The following is a 25,381-nucleotide window of genomic DNA, read 5'->3' as shown; positions in this document are numbered from 1 at the left end:
CTAATCGCAATGACAAGGAACATCTTCAAGACATATTAAGTGGGGGAAAAAGCAAGTTAAAAACAATATGCCCTGTATTATCCCATGTATATCAAATATGTCTATTTTGTTTGTAAACACAGATGAATACATCTAGAAATTAGGCTAGTACAGGGATTATCTCTGGCTAGGGCTATGGAGGCAGTGGTAATGGGAACTTGGCATTTATAACTATAGCTTGAGAGCTTTTTATGAAGTTAATCATCTTTTACTTTAGATATTTAAGAAAAAAAGAATCAACAGAGTATTTTTTGGTTCTACATATGGTTTCTTAAAACACAGTTTCTGCAGCTAAAAACGTCTGAAAATCAATGGCCTAGCTGTTTAACCATAGGAAAATGGCCAAATAAATTAGATTTAGCTACCTGATGGACCATTATGTAGTCATTAAAGGTTATAATTATAATGACTGGGGGGGAAATCTGGTACATGCTTATGATATATTAGGTTAAAAAAAGTAAAATATAAAACGACGAATATAGGATGCAAGTGGACACAAATTAGAAGGAAAGCCACAAAAACAGCAATGTCAGAGTGAAGCAATTAGGGCTGATTTCTAATGTTAATATTGACAAGGTGTTTTTTGAATTCATAAAGGTAAGTCAAATTGCCGTGTGATTTCTTTGGGACTTATTTGGGGATATGTACCACGCATACAAAACAGAACTTACTTTTGAGTCGGTCTCTCAGACACATACAAACTATGCCCTACACTATTAGGGCATAGGTGTAATTTAAAGATGTCTTCTGGTTAATCTTTCCTAAAAGCAGACATATTTCCAAAGACAGCTACCAAGGCATGCCCAAGTCCCTGAGAGACCACCGTAGATAAAGCCACAAAGATATAGGTGAGAAGATTTCTATGACCCAGTTCCTTAGAAGGTACCTGCACCTGCAGCCTGCCTGGGAAAGCAAGGAGCACAGGGTGGCACCATTGTGAACTGGAGCCATAGATTCACGGTAAGCTTTCAACCATGAAATTCAAAGGAGTGACATATAGTCACGCAAATATAGTCCCCCAGTCTGAGTGGGCTGGTACAGGGTGGGGCTATGAACCAAAGAGTGATCTGTGCAACCCTGGCTCTGGCAGGTGCACAATGGATGAAGGGTTTCCTCTCACACACTCTTGGGAATACAGCCGAGTACATTCCTCCTGTCCATTCACAATGCACCATCCATATGGGAGGCTCTGAAGACCCCACCATTAAATTAGACTGTAAATGGGTCTAAATCCACTTTGTATCCTATGACACCCACCAACATTGGGGCAATTACAATAATTAAGGCAACTCTAATTTTATTAAGTGCTTATAACATGTCAGGCACTATGCTAAGTGCTTTTCAAATATTATCTCATTTTATCCCTTTCAACAATCTTGTGTGGGATGTAATGCTGCTCCCATTTTTTGGATGAGGAAACTGAGGCTCAAAAATTTAAGTGATCTTGGCCAAAGGCACTGAGGAGAAAGTAGCAGTTGGGTTTCTTATGCCACCATGCATCTCAATCTGGTGAAATGCTGGTGTTCCTGGAGCCACATGAGGGGAAATGGACAGAAATAACATTCAATGCGCGAATAAGTTCTTCCTCTTCCAACACCCATCTCTGCTATCATCTCATCTAGGAAGATTTCTCTAAGCATCCCAGACAAATAAATCATCTCTTCCACTGAGCTGCTTCTATTGTTTGTCATCACACTGCACTGTAGATATATCTGCAGATGTTTAATTCTTCTGTTTAATTGCAAGCTTCTTTAAATAATCTTGTTCATCTTTGTGGGAACCCAATATCTGGTTATTATATATTATTACTTACAAAATTGCTGGCAGGCTATAAGTACCTCCCCTAAACAAACAACAACAAAATCAACCAAACACAAAACTAACCAAGGAAGTGAGATGCTGCATGAAACAAAAATCATGAATGCTTTTGCCCTTGCACAACCAAAAACTCATTATAAAGCCCTTACTGCCCCAATAGACAATGTGTATATTTGTCTCTATTCTCACAGTCTAGCACAGAGTTTGGCACCAAGTAGATAATCAATAAACACCTGCTGAACAAATGAGTGAATAAATGAAGGAATGAATCATCTTCTATAGGAGTAAGGTATTATTAAACTGATAATGAGTAGCTAAATCATATTAATAATAACACAGGAAACATAACGTTACCTGGTTTACTAGCATAGAACCAACTGTTGTGAGGTTGATAATAAACATTAATTTTTAAGAAAATATTTCAAATTCATTTTTTTTCTCTAGTCTTGGGAGTAATCATATTTTGGAACCTTGAGCTGGAATGTGTCTCCTCTCATACGATGGGGTGGTGGGGAGGGCATGTATCATCAGGACCGACTGGGTGGATGGGCCTCAATTTGGCACAAGTCGGGAATTGGAAATATCAGCCCTGACACTCATGGATCCACAGGGATAAGCCAAGATTAAACGGAAGAGTAAAATCCCTGAGCTGCATCCAACTCACACACACACTAGATGCACTGAAAGCTTCCTTTTTAAATTAACACCAAACATAAAAATTTCAAGTTTGAAAATAAAAATTAGGGAGAGAGAAATCCAAAAATGGGCAGAAGACTTAAATAGACATTTCTCCACAGAAGATATACAGATTGCCAACAAACACATGAAAGGATGCTCAACATCACTAATCATTAGAGAAATGCAAATCAAAACTACAATGAGGTATCACCTCACACCGGTCAGAATGGCCATCATCAAAAAGTCTACAAACAATAAATGCTGGAGAGGGTGTGGAGGAAAGGGAACCCTCCTACATGACTGGTGGGAATGTAAAATGGTACAGCCACTATGCAGAACAGTACGGAGGTTGCCTAAAATACTAAAACTGGAACTACCATATGACCCGGCAATCCCACTACTGGGCATATACCCTGAGAAAACCATAATTAAAAAACAGACATGTACACATTGCTCATTGCAGCACTATTTACAAATAGCCAGGACATGGAAGCAACCTAAGTGTCCACTGACAGATGAATGGATAAAGAAGATGTGGCACATATATACAATGGAATATTACTCAGCCATAAAAAGAAATGAAATTGAGTTATTTGTAGTGGGCAGATGGACCTAGAGTCTGTCATACAGAGTGAAGTAAGTCAGAAAGAGAAAAACAAATACCGTATGCTAACACATATATATATAGAATCTAAAAAAAAATTAAAAAATAGTTCTGAAGAAACTAGGGGCAGGACAGGCATAAAGACGCAGACGTGGAGAATGGACTTGAGGACACGGGGAGGGGGAAGGGTAAGCTGGGACAAAGTGAGAGAGTGGCATGGACATATATACACTACCAGATGGAAAACAGATAGCTAGTGGGAAGCAGCTGCATTGCACAGGGAGATCAGCTCGGTGCTTTGTGGCCACCTAGAGGGGTGGGAAAGGGAAGGTGGGAGGGAGACACAAGAGGGAGGGGATATGGGGATATATGTATACATATAGCTGATTCACTTTGTTATACAGCAGAAACTAACACAACATTGTAAAGCAATTATATTCCAATAAAGATGTTAAAAAAATTAGGGGGAGAGAAATGTAAATAAGACATGATTTTCCTCTGCTTTAGAAGCATGGGACATCTTGAAGTTGGTGTTTCTTCAGGTGGGTTCCTGACCACCAGCATCAGTATCACCCGGGAGCTTGTTCGAGATGCAGGTCCTTAGGCTCCACCCAGATGTATGGAACCAGTAACTCTAGCAGCGGGGCTCAGCAATCCGGATTTTAAGAAGTCTTCCTGGTGATGCTGATGTACACCAAGTTTAAGAAGTGCTGTAAGTCACACACTCTCTTTTTCAAACTTGATACAGAACTTGATTTTCAAAAAAATTTTTTTATTCAGTCAAGTAAGATAAAGCTGTATTTGGCATTCCAATAAAATATACAAAGCCTCTGTAATGGATCAGATACTACCCTCTACATAGATTCTCACAAGGATGTTATCGGGTAGAAAACTGTCCCTCTACCCATTTCACAGATGAGCAAATACAGGGTCAGAGAGGCTGAGTCATGTGTTGCCGGTCTAACTCCAGAGCCCATGTAATTCTGACTCAGAACATGCTCTGTGCCATTTACATCTCAGTCTTTGTTGTTTTTTAAAAATTTTATTTATTTACTTATTTATTTTTGGCTGCGTTGGGTCTTCGTTGCTGTGTGCGGGCTTTCTCTAGTTGCAGCGAGTGGGGGCTACTCTTCGCTGCGGTGCGCGGGCTTCTCATTGTGGTGGCTTCTCTTGTTGCGGAGCACAGGCTCTAGGCACGTGGGCTCAGTAGTTGTGGCACACAGGCTTAGTTGCTCCGCAGCATGTGGGATCTTCCTGGACCAGGGCTCGAACCTATGTCCCCTGAACTGGCAGGTGGATTCTTAACCACTGCGCCACCAGGGAAGTCCCTACATCTTAGTCTTTGAAGAACAGAGGCCAAATGGCTAAGCAAGAACATCCAGGGTTGAGGGTCTCACAGGTGGGTTTTGGGCATCATGCAACTTCCCTGCAGGAGCCACCAGGGATGCACACTTTGTCCACCTCCTGGCATAGCACCAATCACAGAGGGCTGTAGTCACATCTGCCTTCCCCATTTGGCTGCCCACTGAGATGGAGCTGGGGCGAGCTTGATCTCTGCCTCCCTAGTGATGAGCAGGGGGGGAAACCATCCATCTCTGTTCCGCTAGTGAAGACCAGTGATTCGGCACTGAATGCTCTTTCTTTCGTTAGAGGTCCTCTCACAGTAAAAAAAAAAAATAAAAATAACAGCAGCCCCCATTTGTAGGGCACTTTCCGAACACCAGGCTCCAGTCTGGGTTTCACTTTACTTGCAGTAACTCACTCTTTAAAACAACACTGTGAAGTTGGTTGAGCATTAATGCCCACATTTGATGGACAAAGAAATCAAGGTGCAAAATGATTTGTGCGAGATCACACAGCAGAAGACGGACCTGAGCCTGTCAGTCCTGCTCCAGAGCCTTGTCACCACCAGGATCATCTGCCAGCTCCATGTTCAGGTGGGGGATGACGTGAGAATTGGGTAGAGAACCAAAAAACTCTGAAGGGACAGGCGGTGGAAGTGAAATACCAAAGATTAGAAATCCAGGTTCGCGGTGACTAAAGGAGAGAATTACTTTCTGTTTTGACACATGAAGTGATATTTGCAGAGCAAGCACCTTACCAAAAAGTCAACACTTCCTGCTCAGCATCAGGGCTGTACCTGGGGGTGTGGCAATGTTGTGAGCTGTCAGTACAGGCGTGAGGGCAGGGGCTTAGTGATCCTCGTCTGTCGGTCGCTCTTCTCTCGGTGCCATCAGATCTTTACCATTAACCTCATCATTTGCTTTTATTGACTATCCTCTCATCTTGGGTCTCAAAAAACCATCTAGGGCCCCTATCCTTGTGGGCTTGGCATTCTGAGACGACACGTCATAGATCGTTAGAGATCACTGTAGAAATGAATTACATCGTGGCTGGTTGGTTTTGTCCCGAGGAATGCAGGACATCTGAGGTGTAGGTGAATGTGGAAGCTGCAGCCTGCAGAGCCCGCGCACTTGGCCCTGATCTACTCCTGATGCTGTGAAATGAACCCAGTCTTCTGGCTCGAGGGCTGCCGGGTGCGACTCAGCGCCCACGAGCGGGCGTGCTGCTGTTCCCTGACCCTTCGTCCCTCCGTCGAGGCTCCTCAGTCTCCCCTTGAGGAATCCTCTATTCTCTGCACACTGCTGCTCTTTGAAAAGTCTCCAGCGACCTGTACGTCACCAAGCCCTGGGATGCTCTAGGCTCTCCTTCACATCTTCACTGCCTCGGCAGCACTGAACCAGTGCAACCCCCGCCTTCTGAAGACCCCTCCCTCTGTTTCCCACCTCCCCCCGCCCACCCCCAAGCTCAGCTTCTCCAGCTGGACCTTCATTCGGGACTGGATATGTGCTCTTACTCTTCACCCCACCACTCGTCTCTGAGAAAAACTGCCATTTTTACAGATAATGATGATGGTGAGGAGGAGAATGATAATAGTAATTGCAGTTAATGTTCACTGAATGTTCACCAGGGGCTGGCACTTGTTGCATGCTGACCCACAGAACACTCATCACAGGTCCATGGAAAGGCACGCTTACCCTGCCGCCTTGACACAGGGGGAAAGTGAAGCTCAGAGATGTTGAATAACTTGTTCAAGGGCACACAGCTAGGGAAGAGCAGGCCAGGAGTCTGGGACTCTGTAGGCTGCACTTTAACTGTTATGCACAGACCTGCTGAACCCCTCCTCCGCTCTTGGTGCTCCTCCCAGCTGGAAGGCAGAATCCTGGATCCTGGCATTTGCACGTCTAACTAACATTAAGGTGTCCCCACACCTACCTCCTTTCCCCCCCTCTTTAACTGCAAATGAGCCTTTCCTTACTGACTTCTCTATATATCAGTGATGCCACAATTCCCTCGTAGCTTGGCTTGGGCCTCGGCATTAAAAAAAACCCAAACTTTAACCCACTTAACTCCATTATCACCTACACAGAGTCATGCAGCCCTCTTCCTAATATTTTCCCTTGGAAATATCTGTAGACCAACTCATGTCACTGTCTGTGAGCCAAAGGGCTTTTGCAAACTCTCAAGTGCAGCCTTCCTCATTTCAAATGAGCAAACTGGGGTCCAGAGAGGTGGGTTCAGAGAACAAAGAGTGAATCAAGTTGAAGGCTAGAATTTGGATCAGCAGCACAGCTTTATCTGGGAGCTTCCTGAGAGACAGAAATGGTCTGACTTGTATTTGTACACTGCTCAAGGCCCAGTACAGTGCCTGGCACACAGTGTGTGCAACTGACTTTTAAACATCATCTACTTCCAACTTTATATTCCTGCTTCTATTATTCTTTTCACATCTCACACTTGGTTTATTGCAGTAATCTGCCTGTTTTCACACTCTTCTTCCTGTACAGACATGAGACTCATCTTCCTAAAGCTCTAATTTCATCTGAACCTCCTTGGTTCCAACACTTTCAATGGTGTTTATGTGCCCATTGGATGAGCTTTTCCACAGTCTTGCTCCTGCTTCTTCCATCTAACTTCTTAATAACACAATTTTTTTAGGGGAGGTGGTTTGGTGGTGGTGGATTTGTTTTCTTGAAAACATTTCCTTACTTCTTAACCCCTTCAATGCAGGTATGCTGCCACCAGGTGGCAGTAATGTATCACTAGAGTTAGTCTTGAGAACTGGCCAAAAGCCCAAACAGCATAGCTTCAAGACTTATGGTAGGATTTGTTACATTAACTCCTTAATGAAATCATCATGGAATTTGCTCAAGTTGCCCAGATGTTCCTTTCTCAGCAACTCCTCTATGCGGCTGACTAGACAACAGAAGTCTACTGAACTTTGTTTAAATCAATTAGAGGGTAGACCTCTCTGTCTGGAGCTCCTGTTTCTTTCATTAGCACCAGAAAGAGAAGATATAGAGAATAGGCCAGAATAACTTCAGAGTTAAATGGTGCTATATCCCTGTGTGGGTTTTCTTCCATTATTCAGAAGAAAGAACCTCTTAACTCTGCTAATTTTCATTTTCTGACCCCCCTTTTCCTCTCTGAGGCTGGGAATAATTTAAATTATTTTGTAAAACCAGAGGAAAGGGGCTCCGAATAGTGGAAACTGATCTCAGTAAGCAACTTCCATTAAAAAAGGCTCAGCTGACCTATCTCTGCCTGAGTACCTATTTCTAAATTTAATTGATGTACATCCTTGTGTATTTTTATCCCTAATAAAATATTTGGGGTGAGTAGGAAGGGGATAATTCCTTGCAAAACTTGAAGTTGCATTTTTGCATCCACAGGCACAGGTATTATGAACTATCTGATGCTTGAGTTCATTTGCAAGAATCATGTCTCTGCCACTTCAGTGTTTCCCCAGGTACCTACATCAGGGAAGACTAGGAACTCTGAGTTATATTTCTAGACTTCACATTCCTCCCTGCCTTCCTTCTGACCAAATTTTGAAATGTTTATGATAGCTTCTAACTATGAAGTTCAGAAATCTCAACCATTCACTTTTACTCAGCCAAGTGATGAAGGCATCCATTCTGAATTCTAAAGGCAAAAGGCAAAAGGCAAAAAAAAAAAAAAAAAAAAAAAAAAAGGACAGAGAGAGGAAAAACATGATTATCTTTATCTCCAACAAAAATGTGTGAGGAGAAATTAAAGCTAAGTGTGAAACTCTTTGACACCTTTTGGAATGTTAATGCAGTTGGGGAGGCTATCAGTCTGGAATCCTGACTTCTTCATTTCTGCAATCAGGTGATAAAGCCACCTCCTTAATGACACAGAAGTGTGGACAAATTGAGGCCATGTGTGCAAATAGCAGGATATGATGTTCTTCGCCAGAAATTCATCTTGGGGAAAACTTAGAAAGCCTTTCTGAAGTAACTTTTCATTCTTCTGTATAAGAATGACTCAACTCGGTGAAAATGATGCAGTTATTAACCTTGTAAAAATTATTTAACCTCTCTCAACCTCAGTTTCTTCATCTGAAAAATGGGAACACTCTTACCCCCGTCAGTGTTGTGTGGGAATTAAATGAGAAAGTAGGAGCTGGCATAGAAGGAATATTGTGAATGAAACAGAAATTAATTTGGTGGACAGAGATTCAAACTGGTTCTAGCACACTCCAATAAAGACCTACTACTTGAAGCACTGCATTTCAGCTCTATCCTTATTATTATTGAAAACATTGACGAGGGCATGGATGAGGATCATGAAAGTTCCCTGGGCACGGTCACACTGTCAGAGGCTCTTCACAAGGGAGATGGCACAGACAGGTGGGTAAGAGCATGAATCTGGTGCCCTATGGCCCAGTTGTGAATCCTGGCTTGGCCACGCAACACCTGGGCGAACTTGGACAAGCTCCTTAACCTCTGGTCAAGATTTTAAAAAATCTTTCCAGGTGGTTCTAATGCACAGAAAAATTTAAGAGCATTGTCTTAGGGCAAGTTCCTTCATGTCTTTAAGTCTCAGTTTCACCATCTATAAAATGGGAAAATCACAGCATGTAATGTACTTCATATAATGGTGCAGAAGATTAAATGAGATAATGAATATTCAGTGCTTAGTGTATTACGTGGTACATAGCAAGGGCTCAGTAAGTGCGAGTCCCTTCATCACAATCATGTGGTTATCACTGTCACTCTTGTCGCCATCACCATCATCAGCAACACTGTAACTAACTACTATCAGCGTCTGTACCACTGTCGTCCTCACCATAATCATCATTATGATCATCATCACTGTTGTCACCACTTCATCACCATCTGCCTCTATGGGAGGTGCCACTGATTCCTGTAGGGAACCCCTAGAGTACTTGGTACTCAACACAATAATCTTGAATTCTTATTTCTTTTTTCCACCCTTTGGGAAAAGTGAGGTATTAGCAATTGATAAAAATTCTTTATGAGCCAAAATGTTGATTTCACTCTGTTCAGGCCAAAAATGTATAAGTTAAACTTCTTCAGAACGTTGTACATGCACTGAAAACATGCTACTAATGATGGTCATGCCTGCAGGTCCAGTGCTCCAAGCTTGCTCTTAAAGTTAACCCACGTGGGTCATGCACCTGTTTTGTAAGGGGCTACTGATGCCTTTCTCAAAGGTGTGGCCTACTCAGGGGTAAAGCAGTGTAAATGTAGCTAGAACTCCATCAGCCATTCTGAGCATCACTGTAGGAGTAGGTCAGCCATTATATCAAATTCTCAGCTTCAGATGAATTCCTTCCTGCATTTGACATGGAAAGTGATAAGTATTTTTCGAGCTATTTTTCAGTTGTGAGCTTCAGTCTGCTGAGATGGAATATGCAGATCAGGGCCTGAACAGCTGTAGCACTCCAGAGTGGCTGGTATCTTGGTGGGCTTTATTTTAAAGTCTCTGACAGTTCAATCTCACTAAATAATGCAGCTGTTTAGGAAAAGCCATACGATCTTAAAATAAGTCCCTGGAGCCCCGCGCGCGGAGGGCGATGAGGCTGGCGCCAAGGGCGGGTGATGCGCCGTGGAACGCAGCGCGGGAGCGCGGCATGGAGGGGCCGGCCTAGCTGGGGCCTGTGGCCCTGCGTCGTCTGGCTGCGACGCGGGTCCTGCACATGCTGCGTAGCCGCAGCCGCCGGGCGGTGAGTGCCCAAGGGGCCGGGAGGCGAGCCGGAGCCCCCAGGCGGGTGTGGGCATCGTGTCCGCAGCCAACGTCCCCGAGGCCATGCTCGGGCCATGATCACTCGGTGAAGCTGCACTGCGACACCGCGGCCGACTTCCTCCTGCGCTGTGAGGACCTGTGTGCGTTGCAGGACTCAGTGCCTCTGCCCGCCTTGCGCGCTTCCCTGTGGGAGGGCCTGCTGGACTTAACGCCGACCGCCTCCGCAGGGTGGACTGGGCGCCACTCCTGAGCTCCCTCTGCCCCTGATCTGTATCCAGAGCTTCTTCCAGCCATGGCTGGGTGAGACAGGTTGTGACAGAAATAAAGTTTACAGAAGTCGTGTTCCTGCGGTAAGAAATAAAGATGTGACCTTCTCGTTGTGTAAAGCCCTTAAATGCTCTGTAAGTGCGTCGGTGCGCTAAGGAACCTGGAGCTAAATGGGCTAGTTCTGAGAGAGAGAGAGACTTAACTATGGTAACAAAGGGATTGAATAAATCGGCCACTTTGGTGCACCTGTGTCTTGCGAATTATCCACTTGGAGACGGAGGTTTAGAAATTATTTGTCAAGGTGTAAAGAACTCTATCACTCTTAAGACAGTAATCGTCACGGGATGTAATCTGACATGGCAGGGAGCAGATCACATGGCCAAGATCTTCAAGTATCCGACTACCAGAAGGCATGAAGGAACCTGGGCTGAGAGTCTTCGTTCCAGGAGACCTGATCTTGACTGTATGGCTGGTTTGAGGCGCATCACTCTGAACTGCAACACGCTCACTGGTGACCTGGGTGCAAGTGCTTTTGCAGAATCTCTTAGTGAGGATTTGTGGCTTGGAGCACTTGACCTGCAGCAGTGTGGCCTCACCAGTGAAGGAGCAAAGGCTTTACTAAAGGCCCTTGAAACCAACAGAACTCTGCTCGTTCTGGATTTAACAAAAAATCCACTTGTTGTACCAGTGGATAACTCCTCCATCGGTGAAGGAACCATCCAAAGCTGCTAGACAGAAAAAGAGAAGTATAATTTTGGGAAGTGGTCGAAAAGGAAAAGCTACTATTAGAATTGATGTCCAGTGGAGCCCCAGAATAGAAGCAAGATGAATAGTCCATTCCACATTGGCAACACCAAAGGAGATGATGCTTTAGAAAAAAGATTTCTCGACAAAGCTCTTGAACTCAATATGATCTCCCTGAAAGGGCATAGGTGAGTCCATGTCCCTCCCATCCAGAAGCTTGTCAGAGAATTGGTTTAGTTTTCAGACGCTGAAGGAGATCCATCTAGGAGTCTGCCCATCCTGGAGTAGCAGTTATTGTAACTAGTTGGGAAAGACCATTTGTTGTGGGGGTGCTCCTGCTGCTGCTTACAGGCCCCTTAGCACAATTCCATGGCCGAGAGCACGGGGCGGGGGGCACATCTTCTAGGAGCTTTGGTCAAAACTACCTTTGAAAATCTCTGCTCTGACAGCACAAATGGTGCCATCCCATCTCTGGTGCAGCTGGCACAGCCTGTTCAGTGTAAGAACAGACACTGTTGCTCCCCCGAACATCAGAGAAAGTAGTTAATTCTGTCAGCTCCATGAAATATGTGTGTTCTCACGCGTGAGAATAGCTGCCCGCTCCCTGCCCCCTGTACGGCAGCCTCATCGAAGAGTTGAGCTAACCTAGGTTCCATGTGAGCGTGACGGTAAAAAAAAAAAAAAAAAAAAAAAAAAAGTCACGAAGAACCTGGGGTGAGACAGGAGTAAAGACACAGACCTACTAGAGAATGGACTTGAGGATATGGGGAGGGGGAAGGGTAAGCTGGGACGAAGCGAGAGAGTGGCTTGGACATATATACACTACCAAACATAAGGTAGATAGCTAGTGGGAAGCAGCCGCATAGCACAGGGAGATCAGCTCGGTGCTTTGTGACCACCTAGAGGGGTGGGATAGGGAGGGTGGGAGGGAGGGAGACGCAAGAGGGAGGGGATATGGGAACATATGTATATGTATAACTGATTCACTTTGTTATAAAGCAGAAACTAACACATCATTGTAAAGCAATTATACTCCAATAAAGATGTAAAAAAAAAAAAAAAGTCCCTGAAGGTCAAGAATATAGGTTGAAATTTTGTTCTTTGGTGAACAGCATTTGACAAAGTAACAGAAATGTCCCTTGTAATCTCTCTTCCTTTACATCTTTGAATGAAATTACCAAGCACACATCACTGGATGCTCATTTATAAACATTCTACATCTTCTCCATGCATTTCTGGCAGGGTATTAAGGTAACATTCTGATTTCACTGCGCCCAATGAACTTAAGGATTCTAAAGAACGATTTCAAAATGCAGCTCTAACTTGAGGTGTCACTGGTTATTTGGAAAGCTCTTTGTTACATCTAGCCCAGGAAAAAACAAGCCTCACATCATGGAAAAGCTAAAGTATTGACTTCAAAAGACTGTAAAGAAAAGGGGGAGAAATGCCATGTACAAGTTTTTCAGGACAAAACTGAATCCTGCTCGTCCAGCATCGGTCTCTTCAAGGTGGCATGAGATTCAGGAGCAAAGCATTTGCATCCGGGAGGATGTTGGCCAAGGGTTTCTCTGTGCCCCTTGAAGACGGGGGTTTTGGCAGAGTCACCAGATTGGCAGCTTTGAAATAGCTGCTCATGGAAGTGGAAGACAAGGCGTGAAGGTCTTTGGGGAGATCTCAACTCACGTAGAATCCTATACTCTTTGAGGCTGTTGGGCTACATCAAATACCTTCATGTCCCATTTTATAGATGAGGAAACTGAGGCCCAGAGAGAATAAATGATGTGGGTCCGTTAATGCACTCAATTAGTAACAAAGCCAGAGTTAGGATGCTGGTAGCAGTGGGGCATGGGGAGGACACACATCAGAGCTGGACTATGTATTCCTCCAACCTGGCTGACAGGTACAGGTATAGACATTTTTGTTGTGTACAAGAAACATCTGGCTTCCAGACTGTGATCCAACCCTTACTGTATGACCTAGGCCAAATCCTTTAAATCCTCTCAATTCCATCCTCCTTATATATAAAACCCCATTACTAATCCCCACTTCATAAGGATGTTGCATCAATAAAATCCTGTATTTAAAAATACTCAGAACAAAGCCTGTATATAGCAGTACTCAACAAGGGCTCATGAATTGGTTCATCCCCTCTGATGTCCTAAAACATTTTTTCTTGGACTAGGGTGTGGGGCCCATCACTACAGGGAAGCTAGCTTTTCCAGAGCTGAGTCATTGTAAATTCTACTTGGAGTGTCCCAGTGGGCACGCCCGTACTTTTTAGGCCCTGTTTCCATTTTGGTTCAGGAAAATTCAGGCATTTAAGCCCTCACAGGGCTAACCAGCACCTTGGTGGCAGCTGTGACCATCAGAAGTCCTATCAGGAAGAGCATGAGCTTAGCTTAGGGCCACTCATAGGAGATGCCTAACTATAAAGAACAGCATGCAAACACTGACTGACAGACAAACTGTTCTCATGTATCACAACTTATTCATGTTCCTATATGAAAATTTACAAAGTATCAGGGACCAAAAAGAAATAAAAACCACTCATAATTCCACTGGTCATTGAGAGTCATCATTAATATTTCAAAAGGAACATACATTTTATATAGATTAACAAAGTGGTCTTTAAGTTCTGTAGCTTACTTTTTGTCAATGTTGAATGTGGAGTTTTCCCCAAGTAATTAAATAGTTATCTTTTAAGTGGATACATAATATTCCATCATTTACATACTCAAAGTATTGAACAATTGGTAGAACGTATTTACCAACCAATCAGAATGGGGAGAAATAGCTGGTAGAACCCTACAGGGTAAACCAGATGATTACTGGCCATGGTTGTACTATAACCAGTTTCTTATTAGAAATCTTTCACTTTTATTTTTTTTAAAATTTTCCGGTCATAGCAACACTTTTCTGATGAAAGTGCAGACGGTAAATCATTAAGTATATTATGAGGTTGAATTCCTAGAAGTATAATGTGTGTGTCAAAGGATAAACAGAGCTTTGGGATGCTGGCAGAGGACAGGCTTTTCAGGATATCCACCTCCAGGTCCGTCATGGTCACGGGCTCGTGTTTCCTTCCTTGGGAGACATCCCCAAATGGACAATTAAGAAAGGCTAAAAAACAGTAGTGCTGGAAGGGCACCAGGGCTCCCCTCCTCCCCATCTGACTCCTGACTGTCCTCATAGGAGGAACTTCTAGCTACAGAGACCCCCTCCCCCCAGTATAGTGAATCCTCATTTGCACAGTGCTTGGGGGCACTAGGATGGAGGAATGTTCTGGGCTCTGGCCTCTGCTTTGGTGCTGCTACTAACTAAACAATATGTGGGCAAGTCACTTTGTCTGTCCTGGTCCGAGTTGATTCTCTTACATGTAAAGGAGATGACTGGGCCAGACCAGTCACCTACTCCCTTTTGGTGTCATCAGCCTAAGAGTCTATAATTCTATGTCCCCACATTCTAACGCTACTGCATTTTAACAATGAGAGCTTTCTTCCACTTCATGTACCACCTCTCCCCTCCCTCTACAGTACCCACAACAATCCAGTCTCCACCTGCACAGGGACCAAGGCAACTTTTTAAAAAATGTAAATCGTCCAGTGATTTCTCCTTACTCTGAGATAAAAGCCAGACTTTCTGCCACAGCCTGCACAGACTCAACGCGGTCTTACCCCTGCCCACCTCTCCAGCCCCATTCTCTCCTTTGGGTGCTATGTTGGCAGAAAAGCCACACTCATTTTCAAGCTCATTCCCACTTCCGAGCATTTGAAATCCTGCCTGGCATCCTCTTCCCCCAAGACCTTCCCCTGGCAAAGCTCCTTTGGGTCTCAGCCTCTGAAATGGCTCTTCCTTTGCCTGGAACACGTGTCCCCTGAGTCCAGGTGGTACCAGTTTCTTCTTGCCTTTGAGGTCTCCACTCAGATGTTGCTTCCATGATTCCAGCTGCCCTCCTCTTCGGTCATTCTCAACCATGCTATATTATTTTCTTCTTTGCATTCAGCACAACATCATCATGTTTTGTTGACCTGTTATATTTTCTATAGAATATAAACTGTCAGGAAGTAGACACTGGCGGTCGACAACGCTCACGAAATGCTTGTTGAATGGATGTGGGGAGGAAGGGAAAAGGAGCCACTGACAGCGAGGAGCCAGCCTGGCACCAGTAGCTGGAAGTTGGTGTCTTCTTGTTGGACACGAACCACTTCGCAGAACGTCAGCATCATACAAGACCACTACGTGACCACGGTGGACCAGGACAGGAACAGACCACTCTGTAATCAAGTCTGAGCACAGACAGACCTGAGCATTCTCCAAGCCAGCCCCCTTCCAGGCTCATAAGAGTGACAGCTGCTTCTTTGCTGACTACAGCTGTGGCCTCGCCCTAGTCCACCTACCTGTACAGAGATGTAGTAGGTTCCCAGCCATAGAATTACCTCTGCTTCCCAAGAGCATCCAACTCAGAGTAATGCTCCACTTTTATGAACTTTCCCCCAAGGCAGCTAACATGAGCTCCAATTCTATAAGTTTTCCCTCCCACCCTCTTGCAAGGATGCCCACCGTTCCCTGGGGTATGTTCTCCCTCCTTGTAATGAGCAACAAACCCAACTTGCTTAACTACAGGTGTGTTCCTGTTGGCCTCTGGCATTGAAAGGCAACGACAGTGGAAAACTCAACAAATAATAGCTTCTCTTTCTTGACTAACTGCTACGTGCTGGACACTGCTATTTCCAATACAACAGCCTTGGAATGTAGATATTACTATTATTATTCTGATTTAAAAGTTGAGGACATTGGGCTTCCCTGGTGGCGCAGTGGTTGAGAGTCTGCCTGCCGATACGGGGGAGGTGGGTTCATGCCCCGGTCCGGGGGGATCCCACATGCCGCAGAGTGGATGGGCCCGTGAGCCACGGCCACTGAGCCTGCGTGTCCGGAGCCTGTGCTCCACAACGGGAGAGGCCTCAGCAGTGAGAGGCCCGCGTACCACAAAAAAAAAAAAAAAAAAAAAAAAAAAGTTGAGGACCTTGAGGTCAAATTGGATAAGTACCTTCCCAAGGTCACACAGCTATTGGGGGGGGACCTGCAGTTTGAACTGTACCTTCCTGACTTCAAATCTTGTATATTTTCTCATTATTACAGTGTTTCTTTTTTCTCCTTTTCCTTTAGAAGCTATGGCAGGTGCTGTATGCTGGTAATGAGGATATGCATGACAAATGTGCTGCCTCTACTAGTTTCTCCATTTGAAATGATTAACATTCCTATTGGTTTCAACCCTCTGAATTTTTGCATTTTAGATTTCTGCTCTTTCAACTTCACTGCCACAGAAAGTTTCTGGGACAATCTCAGACATACAGAATATGTCCAGCATCAGAAGAAATATTTTAAGACAATCACTCCGCCATTTGGGGGAGTACAACTGTGAACTGGAGAAAATATTTAAAAACATAGATTTGTGGGCTTCCCTGGTGGCGCAGTGGTTGAGAGTCCGCCTGCCGATGCACGGGACACGGGTTCGTGCCCCGGTCTGGGAGGATCCCGCATGCCGCGGAGCGGCTGGGCCTGTGAGCCGTGGCCGCTGAGCCTGCGCGTCCGGAGCCTGTGCTCTGCAACGGAAGAGGCCACAACAGTGAGAGGCCCACATACCGCAAAAAAAAAACCAAAACCAAACCAAAACAAAACAAAACAAAAACATAGATTTGTAAGAAAGGTAGTTCTCCATTTGGGTTTTAGTAGGAGAGAGTTCATTAGCTTTCTGTATTTTGTGTTCTTGCTCCTTAAATAATGTCTCCTGCGTTTTGTGTTTGAAATCTGACTAACGAATGAATTTAAGTTTCCCTAGAAATTAAAACTCAAGGTTGGTGGTAAATGAAAGAAATATATATGTATATGTGCATGTATATGTATAAGGACTGAACAGATCATTATTGAGAGTCAACAGTGAACCCAGCCCTGGGCTGGGTGTGTTCACTGATGCCACCTTAAATATATTCAGTTCAGATGCTTGAATTCCTAAATGAACTCACAGCAAGATAAGATGTCAGCGATATAGACCTGGTGTCATTAGGTCCAAGCAGCATTCGGTACCTTCAGTCCCCCTCCATCCTATGATCTGAAATTTCCACCAGCTGGAAATCACTGCTGGAGTTGGGTTGATGGACCTTGGTGAATATCACAGACCAAACATTTCAGTCTCATCTGATTCTGGAAAAGCCTTTAGGACAAGTCCCTGATGCTCCCCTGTAGGAAGCTTGATACAGCCACCCAGGCTCTCTGATTTGGGAACATGCCTCTTGAGCCGCCACAGGGTTTTCATCAGAACAGTGGCCTGACCAGGTTTCTGCCTTTGAAGCTGCTCTATCTGCAGTGGGAGCGTAGGATGGAGTGGGGGAGGCGGGCTGCAGAGAGGCTGGGGACGGGCACCCTGGGAGTAGCCGGGAGGATGGAGAGATGGGAGCGTAGGAGAGACATCCAGGAGCAGATGTGAGAGGGCTTGGGCATTGACTGGCTATCTTGGAGCAAGAAAATGCATTTATATAGAATGGATACTCTTTATTTGCTTTTTACCTTAAGTTGAATCCCAAGAGGACTCATGTAGCACTTGTCCTTCTGTGACTAGCTAATAGCGCTTAGCATGATGTCATCTATGTCGCTGCATATGGCAGGATTTCCTTTTTCTTAAGGCAAAATAATAGTCCACTGTATGTATAAACCACATTTTCTTTATCCATTCATCTATCTATGGCCATTAAGTGCTGATCTATTACATAGAATGGATCTGGGGTAAGTGGGAAAAGGGGCAATCAAGGATGCCCAATTTTTTTTTTTTTTTTTTTTTTTTTTTGCGGTACGCGAGCCTCTCACTGCTGTGGCCTCTCCCGCCGTGGAGCACAGGCTCCGGACGCGCAGGCCCAGCGGCCATGGCCCACGGGCCCAGCCGCTCCGTGGCACGCGGGATCCTCCCGGACTGGGGCACGAACCCGCGTCCCCTGCATTGGCAGGCGGACTCCCAACCACTGCGCCACCAGGGAAGCCCAATTTTTTTCTGGCTTGGGTGGCATACTGGAAAAATCATAAAGATAGGTAGGTCACTGGGTGAAGCCTTTATTAATCAAATTTGTATTTGATTAATACAAGTTTAACAAGCTGAACATGCTGCCTGTTCTAAGTGCTTTATGGATATCAATTCATTTAATACTTATTATATCCCCATGAGGTAGGGACTATTATTATCTCATCCAACAGGTGAAGAAACTGAGGCACAAAGGGGTCTAATAACTTGCCCAAGGTCACACAGTCAGTAAATGAGAAGTGGCTTCCAGAGTCTGTGCTCTTAACCATTACACATTACAGCACCTTCTTGAGGCCAAGGTCAGGATCTAATGTTCATGAACGCCCATCTACTGGTGAGAAAGGAATGGGACCCAGCATACCTCAAGGACAGCCAAGGGAAAGTTCATTTTATTGTTTTCACTTTGATTTAATTTGGTCCCAAGCACAACAATCAGGAAACAGTTTCATCATCCTAGTCTCTTACATTAAAAAAAAAAAAGAAAAAAGATGGTGAGTTTCTGATGGAGGCTCTGATGGAGTTTCAAACATAATTATTTTAGGCCTGTTTATCCATAAAGAGCCCTACCAATGGCGCATGATGATTTATCTCTATGGATTAAATGTCACAATGGAGGAACTGTGGTCTAAATCATATATTCACAGCAGACCTTGAGAGACTCTGAAGGTCTCCCAGCTGCACACATAGAAGTTGACCAAAATTTTCAACGTTTTCTTTTTATCATCATGTAACTGAAATTACACATGGAATACATTACTCGGAGAATCACTGATGATATGCTTTAAATGATAGGCATTTAAAGGCACCAATTTTTTTCAGAGATCCTACTTTACCAGTCCAGGTAAATCTAACAGATTCACTATCTGACTGATGCCCTCATACCAGTTTGAAAAAAATCATAAAGGCTTCTGAGCCAAAGAAAATAGCTGAGTATTTGGGCATGTTACTCTTCATTGTTTGATGCTTTTTTTTTTTAGGATAATAAACACTACACATGATACATCACTATAAACTCCAATATGGAGGAACATATGCAGTGAGACTGCCCCAGAATAAAATAACCAATGAAATGGAATTTCAGACCAAGAGCATTTGTTACAGTCTTCCTTAAATTTTTTTATTTGGAGATAGGCCCTTCAGTAATCTCTAGAGCAGGGCTTCTCAACCTTGGCCCTACTGACATTTGGGGCCAGATAACGCTTTGCAGTGGGGGCCATCCTGTGCACTGTAGGATACCAAGGACCATCTCTGGCCTCTACCCATGAGATGTCACTAGCACACCCCAGTCTTGACAACCCCAAATGCCTCCAGACACTGTCAAATGTCCCTTGGGGAGGGTGTGCAAGATCACTCCAAAATAAAACCACTACTCTAGAATGTTACTATGCAGTGGGACTGGCTATGAAAACCTGTTCAGTAAAGAATTGATTGGGGTCTATGAGACCACATGTTTATTTATTAAACAGCTATTTATTGAGTGCTTGTTAAATGCCGGGTGAGGTGAAAGGCTTGGAGGAAACAGCAGTGGGCAAAATATAGTGAACATGGGCTATAGCTTAATAATGGGGTAAATGCTGATTTGATTTCTTTGCTATCTCTTATAGATAGATTTGTAACTATTTAAAAGAAAAACCCCACTAAAACAAAGTGTAATACTTTGAAAGCAGCTTATTCACAGTAGTTTGAAATCTCTTCATTAGATAGTGTAGAAGAGTTGATCTCTTCCATACACCTTCCACCCCATATACATCACACAAATATAATAAATGTATTTATCACACACACACCCTTCTCAACAGACAGTTGAGCTGTGACAAAGAACCTCTAAAGAAAACACAGACGTTTCTTCTCTCATGTAGAAGTCTGTATGTAGGCAGTCCTGAGCTGGGGTGGGGCCCTTTAATCTTGGAGGTGTTCAGACTCTATCTCCTTGCTCTGCCAGGTGGGCCCTCTATTCCCTAGATGGCTGCTTATGGGTTCATCTTCTTGCCCACATTTTACCCAGCAGGAAGGAAAACAGGGATCAAAGAAGAATGACAATGGATAAGCACCAGCATTTTACAAAGGGAGATCCCTGGAGGCAGCCACGTGGCCCAATGGCCCAAACCTAGCCATATGGCTACATGTAGCCACAAGGGAGGCTGGGAAATGTAGTCTTTACTCTGGGTGGACATGTGCTCAAGGATCTTTCTACTCCTATGGAGGAAGAGGAGGACAGATTGGAAGACAAGGAGCAATGTCAACCGCAGTCACCCAGAGGCATCTTTCCTTCCTCCATTTTCTCCTCTCCACTGACATATATCAACTACATTGAAGTTTTGAATAATTAACATAATACCACTTCTTTATAAGAATACCAGATGCTCTTGATCAGAAATTCCTTTTCATTTGATACGTTGGTAAATGTTTAACAACCAGCTCTCCTCGGGGTGGGGGGTGGCAGCGGGGAGACACAACCTGATTTCTAAGTTTGCCAATTTTTGTGGTGTAAATACTCTCACTATGGCCAATCGATTTCAAGCTACCAAAATCTCTGAAGGTGGTGTTAGGAAGAAACATACTCAATTGGCTCTCACAATCAAGGTGGCTCAAGCTGGTACAAGCTGACTTCACCACAACTTTGCTTACGAGGAAACACTCAACACAGTGTCTGGTACAAAGTAAACTCTCAGTTGTTTATTTTATTAAAGAATTAAAAATATATGACATGGGCCTCCCTGGTGGCGCAAGTGGTTGAGAGTCCGCCTGCCGATGCAGGGGATACGGGTTCGTGCCCCGGTCTGGGAGGATCCCATATGCCGCGGAGCGGCTGGGCCCGTGAGCCATGGCCGCTGAGCCTGCGCGTCCGGAGCCTGTCCGGAGCCTGTGCTCCGCAACGGGGGAGGCCACAACAGTGAGAGGCCCGCATACCGCAAAAAAAAAAAAAAAAAAAAAAAAATATGACATGCACTCACATCCCATTCATTCCCCATATATTTATTGAGTGCTTACTATGTGCCAGGCCTGGCACTAGCCACTTAATGGGGTGCAAAATAGACAAGATTCCTACCTCACACAGTATAGCTTGCAGTGTGATGAGGAAGACAGGCAACAACCAGTGACAACAGGAAATGTAGGAGGACAACAGTGGTAAGTGTGGAGAGAGGGAGTCACAGAGGGGCTTGGCCTCACTTAGGGGCACAGCCACATTTTATAGGCTGAGCTGAGTGTGAAGGCTGAGGAAGAGTCACCTAGAACTGGATGTGAGGGTCAGGGAAGAGCATGTCAGCAGAGAGAATGGTATTAACAAAGACCCCAGGATGGGGGAGGAAGAGCATGGCATGTTCAAGGAAGGCCAGGGTGGGGTGCAGGGGGCATGGGGGAGTGGAATGAGGTGGGGTAAAAAGAGAAAGCAAGGGCTGGACCACATCATAGTTAGACACTGGTTTATCTTTCAGAAGCAACAAGGAGCTTTGAAGGTTCTGAAGGCAGTGCCATGATGTCAGTGTTTGGGAAAAAGATCACTCTACCTGCACCAATAAGGACACATTAAATGGGGGCTTAATAGATGCAGGTGTGTCAGGTATAAGGCTCTTAGAATGATTCAAGAAGGAAATGATGGCATACCCTTGGCTACAGTGGTGGCAGTAGACACAGAGAGAAATAGACACATTTCAGACATATTAATAAGGGGTGACATCAACAAGGCTGGGGCACGGGTAGGCTCTGGGGGAAACACAGGAAAGGACTGGATCTACAATTACTAAATGCTTTCTTACTTTGGGCCCTGGATGGATGCTGGGTCTTTTATTGAGTTTAGGATGGAGGGAGTGGAGGAGAGATTCTAAGTTAGATTTTGAGCATGTGCACTGGAATCATTTCGTCTGTTGATGATCCTTGAGGAAAGTACCCCCATCACACCAGTGGAGAAGTAAGTTCAGAGCCAGCGCCACACAGCTACTGAAAGGCATGGCTGGGACTCAAACACAGGTCTTACGATGACAAACACTATGGTTTTTCCACAATGTAACACAAACTGCATCTAACAGGGTCCATCTTAAACCTGTGGCAGAATGAATTTAGTTACTGGAAAATCGTCATTAACCTGAGCTGCAAGGTGGGACCTCAGCTTATGTACAAACAAGACTGGGCTATTAACGGTGCCCCTTCAAATTGCTTTGAGCAATTTCTTCTGCACTGGACTAATGAGCCCTAGGCTGCACTTCTGGGAAACGTCTCACCTTGTAAAATACAGGCCATCCGATCGTGCTCTGAATACTGACCCTGCTACAATGAAAAGAAAAATAAGCAATAGAAAAGATTGATTTCCCTTCACCCCATGCAAAGAAAATACTTTTCAATGAGCCTCTAAGTGTAATTCATATTTTTAGATTGAGTGTGTTTTGCACTGAGGAAAAAAAAATAATCATTGAGAACTATTACCAATACCACAATGCCGAGTAATAAGGGCATTTAAAAAACACTCTCATCTCCTGCATGGTTCCTGCATAAACAAGTGTAACATGACATGACAGTGGCTAATGGCATATTCAAGGAATCTACATCAGCCTAAGTTTCCCTCATTTGTCACCAGGTCAACATGGCTGGATGTGGGAGGGCCCCCCTTCTCTAGTGCCAGGCTCATGAATCTTCCAGTGGCAGTGCTCCTGAGTCAAAGATTTTTAGGAGAAATCACACCTGGTCCATGAGCTAATGAAAATGGAAGTGAGGAACTGCTTCCCATCACAGACAATGAAGACAACTGCCTTTGGTAAAATTAGCAGGTGCATGAAGAGAACCATTCACGATCTTACTTACACTGGGTCAATGTAGTCTGTCATGTATTTTCACATCATGAATTCTATTACATGGAATAGAAGTCCCTATTTACATGGAAGTTGAGTTAGACGTCACAGTTGTTTTTTTTTTTTTTTTTTCCTGCTGACTCAACGGACCCACTTGACAAGCTTAAAGAGAAAGCAGGATAAGTTCTATTTCCCCCATTTTACAGGTAAGGAAAGTGAGGCTCCAAGATACTGGGTAACCAACTGATCATCACACCCAAAGGAATAAGAGTCAAGCCTTAGAACGCAGGGCAACTCCTTCCTGGTCCTAACACTCTTCCCACGAGTAAGTTCCAGGAGTGCAGGGACTTGGCTTTGCTCCTTAGTATCTGGCGCATAGTAGGTGCTTAATAAATATTGCTGCTGGCTTCTTTGTGCCTCTCCTTCCTGGAGGCATGGTGCCATAGAGAGGCAAGGGAACTGGAAAGCAGAATACCAAGACTTGCCCTGAGAGCATGGATAAGTAATATAACCTCTTTCGCCCTTGGTTTCTTTTCTGCAAAATGAAAATAATCCAGTCCTAACTATGCAGAGGAGCCATAAGGATCAAGTCAAACAGGGCGATGAGAGTTTCCTTCAAACAGCACACACTGAAGGTGTCATGGTTATTTTTAAAGTAAGGAAAATACCCCCAGAGACCTGTTTGCTCTTCTTGATCAGATATGCAGCCTCCAAGGCTGTGTGCAAGAGGCAGCTGCAGAGACCCAGCTGCCTGTGTCATGCAACTTTGCCTTCCAGAACTTTCCTGGGGGCCTTCGGGGCAGCTCATGACGTTCATATGAGCCTCAGAGTCTTCTATACCTTTTTTTACCCACAGTCAGAGAGACACGTGGTGGCCTCTGCGGGTCAGAGCCCTCCTGGACTTCAGTCTAAAGGTTTCCCTTAAAGCTCCATTTTTACCACTATATTTACAGTGGCTGCGATCAAGGTGGTGGGGTGGGGTGATGAATCCTCCTTCACTGTTCTCTATACCACGGGAAAATATCTCAAGTGTAGGACCACAGTCTGTCCTCTGCCGGTCATTCCACTTGGGACACATTTCCTAACGTTTCTGAGCCTCAGTTTCCTCATCTGTAACTAGGAACCAGCAGGGCACAGGACTGAATGGTAGGATGCAATGTGAGTGCTGAGTTCTGGGCCTGGAATAGCTCTAACAATGACTGCAGCATGTGCATCTGTCATGTCCCAGCAGCTCATCCTGACAATTCATTCTCTCTTATTCAACATGCACAACAGCCTGGTGGATAAGACAGAGCTCCATGTGACTGGGATCCCCATTCGCTTCCAAGCTGTGTTCATTGTGAATCATAAATTTCCAACTGAGCAACTGGATTATACTCACAAATGACCATTTCTCAGCGATCCTGGCTCTAGCACAGCCTGAGTGACTATCCCCTGAGGTCTGGGTGACTGGAGAGCTTCCCAGTTGGTATTCCTGCTTCTACTCTTGCCTCTTTCTTCAGTCTGTCTCTCAACATAGTGGCCAAAAGGATCACGTTAAAACATAGGTTAGATCACGTCCCTCCTGTGTTCAAAAGCTTCCAGTGGCTCCCCGTGTCACTCAGACTACATCCGAAGTTCACACAATGCCCTACAAAGACCTCCATAGTTTATACACCTCTGCCTTACTTCCTCTCTGCTGTTATCTCCTGCTGTGGTGCTTGGATGGATAATGAAAGCCATGAAGAGACAGGACCAAGATGGTCCAAAGAACTCTAACGCACGCTTGCCTTGTGACAACTCAGTTGATTCAATCAACCCAACTAAGTAACAAGTGAAAGAACTGGTGTTTAGATTGAAGTAGACAAGAGGCACATGATAAACTACTCCCACCCCCCCGCCCAAATATCTGGCATATGGAAGGGGAAGCCACTAAGTAGAAATACGACTACTGGATAGGAATATAGGAATTTCACATCAATGCTGACAAAGAATCTTCTTACAACTTCATTTGACAATGAATGGAATGAACTTTCTTTCAAGAGAGAGTAAATTCTCCACCATTGGAAATATTCAAGCAGAGGCTGGAAATTTATGAGATAGAGAAGCAAGATTTCAAACAACAGAAGGCAGATGTGATAAGATTATATTTAATATCCCCTTTAATTCAGAGAGTCTACTATTTGTAATGTTGAAGAAAAGAGGGAAATAAATAAGAACCAACTGCTTTAGCTTCAACAATTGTAAAGCAATTAAAAGTCAACAGAGAGCTTCCCTGGTGGGTGCAGTGGTTGAGAGTCCGCCTGCCGATGCAGGGGACACAGG

General features: G+C 44.5%; 1 protein-coding gene and 1 pseudogene across 2 annotated transcripts in view; one reads left to right on the top strand and one right to left on the bottom strand.

Moving 5' to 3' along the window:
- The window catches only part of CDH13 (cadherin 13), a 1,057,374-nt gene that overhangs the window by 273,151 nt on the left and 758,842 nt on the right, over window positions 1-25,381 (bottom strand). The gene's annotated exons all lie outside the window — the stretch shown is intronic.
- On the top strand, window positions 10,167-11,309 carry LOC132480533 (centrosomal protein of 78 kDa-like; annotated as a pseudogene).

The sequence above is a fragment of the Mesoplodon densirostris genome, chromosome 19, assembly GCF_025265405.1.
Source record: "Mesoplodon densirostris isolate mMesDen1 chromosome 19, mMesDen1 primary haplotype, whole genome shotgun sequence".
NCBI lineage: Eukaryota > Metazoa > Chordata > Mammalia > Artiodactyla > Ziphiidae > Mesoplodon > Mesoplodon densirostris.
Note: the sequence above shows the minus strand (reverse complement) of the source record. Positions and strands in the feature narration are given on the sequence as shown.